The sequence below is a fragment of the Furipterus horrens genome, unplaced genomic scaffold, assembly GCF_987537825.1.
Source record: "Furipterus horrens unplaced genomic scaffold, mFurHor1.1.pri manual_scaffold_4, whole genome shotgun sequence".
NCBI classification, from domain to species: domain Eukaryota; kingdom Metazoa; phylum Chordata; class Mammalia; order Chiroptera; family Furipteridae; genus Furipterus; species Furipterus horrens.
Window position 1 is genome coordinate 110772851 of NW_028327174.1, and position 5216 is coordinate 110778066.

Here is a 5216-nt window from a genome sequence, read left to right on the forward strand (position 1 = left end):
AAGACCACACCCTCCCAGGTTTCACACAATATCAATTTCAGGAACAGTCGTGCATGGCAAAGTATAAGTTCTATGCATTTCACAGCACAGAAAACCCTTCTTTCAGAGAGCATTCAAGTTGCCGGAGATTACACCCCCAAGTCTGGTGCTCTTGTGATGAGCAACTTACTGGCAAACACATCTCCCAGTGTTGTAAGTAGGCAAATACATTGAGCACATTTTGCTGTAATTCCATCTATTTGCAATGCCTGCACAGTGTCTGTCTCTGGCTGTTAACTTACTCATTCTTGACAGAACTCTGCTTTATTGATTGTACTTTTTTAAAAATGCCATAGGCATTTTCACACTTGTTAGCTTGACCGCCACCACTAGGGTATAAGAGCAAGTGTTCTCTATGCCTTACTTGCTACAGTCTCCTCCTTCTTTGGTGAGGATTCCCGCAATGGTAACGGTGATCGGGCAGGCTGGTGCCAATGACACAAATACATTTCTGTGGTGGAAAGGTACGGCACATCTTCTATCTCACTTGAGAAGGCTTTCTCCTTGGGATGGGTGCTGGGTCCCTTCTGAGGAGTGGAGAGTCTTGGCGGGGTGTCCACTGAAGACCGGGTCTTTTCTGGAGTTTCTTGGCTCCTCAATTCATGTTTACAAACAGTTTCAGATAAGGAACCACAGGGTTCCTCTTTAATGGGAGAGTGCTTAGGAGTTTTTGTTTTGACTTTTGAAAATTCAGGAGCCAGTTTTTTAACAGGAATCTTTCTGTACTTCTAAATGGGGATTTCCTTTTGTGTCCCTTTCCACTCCGCCCACATGAGAAAGGCTTGGGAGGCAGAGTCTGGGATGTCTCAGAAAGCTCTGGCTGGCACTCCAGTTTAATTTTCTCAGATAGCTCGGTTTCCTCTCTCTCTTCAGTTTCATAGCCCTGAAACAGCTTATGCCTTTCTTTCTCATTATCCTTCTTTACCAGCTGCATCTGCCTTTCCATACGTTCAATCCGAGCAAGAAGCGTGTCTCTCTCTGACTTCAGCTCCTTGATCTCCTTCTCCTTAGCCTGCAGCTGCTGCTGCTGCTGTTCATCCGATAAAGTCCAACTGCAGCAGAAGTATCTGTTTGAGGCAGGTGGCCTGACTGGAGGCTCCTGAGCCACAGCCACCCCCGAGAGGGCTCTTCCTCATACTCTTCCATCTGCCCTCGCTGGCCGCCAGGGTCCCGGCTGTGGCCGTGGGTGCGAGGGGTGGTGGCCGGGGCAGAGGTAGTGGTGGGGTCCCGCCGAGTCCGAGGCGGTGGCAGCTGGGGGAGCCGCCGCAACCTTGTCCCCAGCCCAGGGCGTAGGCTCTTTGGCCGCCACCACGAGAGAGCCCGTCTGAATGGGCAACACTGCCTGATACTTGGGTCAAGGACTGCAGCCGGCTTCAGCTGCTGCTGGCTCCCCCCCAATGCCGGCTTGTTCGGTGGCTGGGGGCAGACAGGGCAAGGGCACCGAGCCTCCCCAGCTCTTCCTGCTGCCCGGGGGGCCACCCCGGCCGGGAGTAACAAGCCCCGGCCCTCGCCGCCGCAGCCGGCCAGAGAGGGCGTGGGGCTCCGCCCTGGGAGGAGGCCAGCGGCCGCCCTCGGCTCCTTGAGCTTATGGTGCTGGGGGAGGAAGTGGGCTTCGGCCGCCCTGGGCTCGTCCTCGGGCCCGCCCAGCGCCGCAGCCCGCTCGTACTCCAGTTGCTGCTCAGGGTTACCGCCGGCAGGGGCTGCGGCCGCCTTGAACACTGCGGATCACATGGTCATAGTGGTCCGGAGCGGCGCAGGGGACGGAGACGAGGAGGGGGTGGGGAAGGGGAGAGGTGCAGGGGGGTTGAGGACGGAGGAGGGGGAGGGGAGTCTGCAAGGCTCGCCTCAGCAGCGCGGCAGCAGGCCTCAGCTAACGCGGCTCCTCCTGGTCTGGGCGCCATCCCGCTGGCACGTGGCGAAGTGGAGGCCACGGCTGAGGCCCGCTGCCGGCCCATGGGGGCCACGCCGCAACCTCTGCTGCCGCCTTTGCCTCAGGGGCAGGAGCTCGCACCCAGCCGCCCCCGAACTCATCCCCGGAGCTCGCTTCTGCCCCCTCTGGCCCGGCCGGGCCCGCCTTGTCTCCTCACCACACACACACCCCCTTTCCCCGCCCCGGTTCCCCGCCCCGAGCCTCCATTTCCCCCACTCCTCCTCAGGAGCAAATTGCATATTCATTTTTTATATTTTCTTTTTTCCCCCCACTAAAACTTTTTGTTTTTCTGTCACATTTGTCCTACTTTTTTTTTCCTATTGCTTCCCTGCACCCTTCCCACCCTTTCTTCCACAGTCAGTCCCCACCCAGTAGTCCATGTCTAAGGGCCATTTATACATGGTCCCTGACTAGACCCTTCCCCTTCTTTTCCTTTTCTCTCCCTCCCTCCTCCCCCCTTGTTACTGTTAGTCTACTCCTTGTTTACATACCTCTGGTTCTATTTTGCTCATTTGTTTTTGTTATTCATTAGTCTCCTTAATAGGTGATAGCATAAGGTATTTTTCTCTCGTTGCCTGGCTTATTTCGCTAAGCATAATTCTGGGTCCATCCATGTTGTTGCAGATGGTAGAAGTTTTTTCTTTCTTTCGGCTACATAGTACTCCATTGTGTAAATGTACCATAATTTTTGGACCCACTCCTCTACATATGGGGACTTAGGTTGTTTCCGCTATTGTAAATAGTGTTCATAGGGTTGCATAGATTTTTTTTGAATTGGTGTTTCAGAATTCTTCAGATATAGTCCTAGCAAAGGAATTGTTGGTTCAAAAGGCAGTTCCATTTTTAGTTTTTTGAGGAAATTCCAAACTGTTTTCCATAGTGGCTGCACCAGTCTGCATTCCCACCAGCAGTGCACCAGGGTTCCCATTTCTCCGCATCCTCTCTAGCACAAGTTGTTGATTTGTTGATGATGGCCATTCTGAATGGTGTAAGGTGGTATCTCATTGTGGTTTTTATTTGCATCTCTCTGATGGCTAGTGATGTTGAGCATTCTTTCATATGCCTGTGGACCCTCTGTGTGTCCCCTTTGGGAAGTGTTTATTTAGGTCCTTTGCCCATTTTTTAATTGGGTTGTTTGTCTTCTTGGTGTTGAGTAATATAAAATCTTTATATATTTTGGAGATCAATCCCTTGTCTGAGGTATCTTTGGCAAATAAGTTTTCTCGTACAGTTGGTTTTCTTTTTATCTTCCTGATGTTTTCTTTTGCTGAGCAGAAACTTTAGTTTGATGTCCCATTTTTTAATTCTTTCCTATATTTCCCTTGCCTTAGGAGATCTATTGGTGAAAATATTGCTATGTGGGATATCTGAAAATTTTCTGCTTATGTTTTCCTCTAGGACTTTTATGGTGTCACAACTTACATTTAAGTCTTTGATCCATCTTGAGTTTATTCTGATGTGTGGTGTAAGTTTGTGGTCTAGTTTCATTTTTGTGCACATTCCTGTCCAGTTCTCCCAGCACCATTTGTTGAAGAGGCTCTTCTCACTCCAATTTATGTTCCTTCCCCCTTTGTCGAATATTAGTTGACCATCTGAAACCTGGGTTTATTTCTGGGCTCTCTATTCTGTTCCATTGCCCTATATGTCTGTTCTTATGCCAGTACCAGACTGTCTTGATTACCATGGCTTTTAGTATTGTTTGATGTCAGATATTGTGATTCCTCCTACTGTGTACTTCTTCCTCAAGATTGTGGTAGCTATTCAAAGTCTTTTTTGTTTCCATATAAATTTTTGAAGTATTTGTTCTAGGTCTGAGAAATATGTCGTTGGTATTTTAATAGGGATTGCATTGAATCTATAAATTGCTTTGGGTAGTATGGAAATTTTAATGATGTTGATTCTTCCCATCCATGAACATGGTATACACTTCTATTTATTTGTGTCTTCCTTAATTTTTTTTCAGTGTTATGTAATTTTCTGAGTACAGGTCTTTTACCTCCTTGGTTAATTTTATTTTTAGGTACTTTATTTTTCTTGTTGCTATGGTAAATGGGATTTTTCTTTTACTTTCTTTCTTGAAAATTTATTGTTGGTGTACAGAAATGCATTTGATTTCTGAATATTGACTTTGTATCCTGCTATTTTGCCGAATTCACTTATTAGGTCGAGTAGTTTTTTCATGGAGTCTATAGGGTTTTCTATGCACGCTATCATGTCGTCTGCAAATAATGACAGTTTTACTTCCTCGTTTTTAATTTCGATGCCTTTTATTTCTTTTTCTTGTCTGATTGCTGTGGCTAGAACTTCCAAGACTATGTTGAATAGGAGTGGAGAGAGTGGACAGCCTTGTCTTGTTCTTGACCTCAGGGGGAATGCTTTCAGTTTTTGGCCATTGAGTATGATGTTGACTTCAGGTTTCTCATATATGGCCTTTATTATGTTGAGGTATGCTCCCTCTATTCCCATTTTTCTGAGTGTTTTCATCATAAGTGGGTGTTGTACTCTGTCAAATGCTTTTTTTGTATTTATTGCTATTACCATGTGTTATTTTTTTCTTTCATTTTGTTTTTGTGGTGTATTAAGTTTATTGATTTTCAAATATTAACCCATCTTTGCATCCCTGGGATGAATCCCAATTGATTGTGGTGTGAATTTCTTCTAATGTGTTGTTGGATCCGGTTTGTCAATATTTTGTTGAGGATTTTAGCACTATATTCATCAGGAATATTAGCCGGTAGTTTTCTTTCTTTGTGTCTTGACCTAGTTTTGGAATTAGGTAATACGGGCTTCATAGAACAAGTTTGGGAGTTTTCCCTCTTTTTGGATTTTTTGGAGTAGTTAGTTATTTTCTAAATGTTTTGTAAAATTCACCTTTGAATCCATCCTATCCAGGGCTTTTGTGTGCCAGAAGTTCTTTGATTACTGCTTCAACTTCACTGGTTATTAGTCTATTCAGGCTTTATGCTTCTTGATTTAGTTTTGGAAGATTATATGTTTCCAGAAATTTGTTCATTTCATCTAGGTTGTCACATTTCTTGTGATTCAGTTGTTTCTTATAATTTCTTACAATCTTTTGTATTTCTGTGGTATCCGTTGTGATTTATCCCCTTTCATTTCTGATTTTATTAATTTCGGTCCTCTGTTTTTTTCTTGATGAGCCTGATTAAAGGCTTATTGATTTTGTTTATCTTTTCAAATAATCAGCTCCTACTTTTGTTGATCTTTTGAATTGTTTATTTAATCTCTG

The 5216-nt window shown here is 45.3% G+C and overlaps 1 pseudogene; it reads right to left on the minus strand.

Moving 5' to 3' along the window:
* Positions 1-341: 341 nt before the first annotated feature.
* On the minus strand, positions 342-1776 carry LOC150012672 (male-specific lethal 1 homolog pseudogene; annotated as a pseudogene).
* Between the last annotated feature and the right edge of the window lie 3440 nt (positions 1777-5216).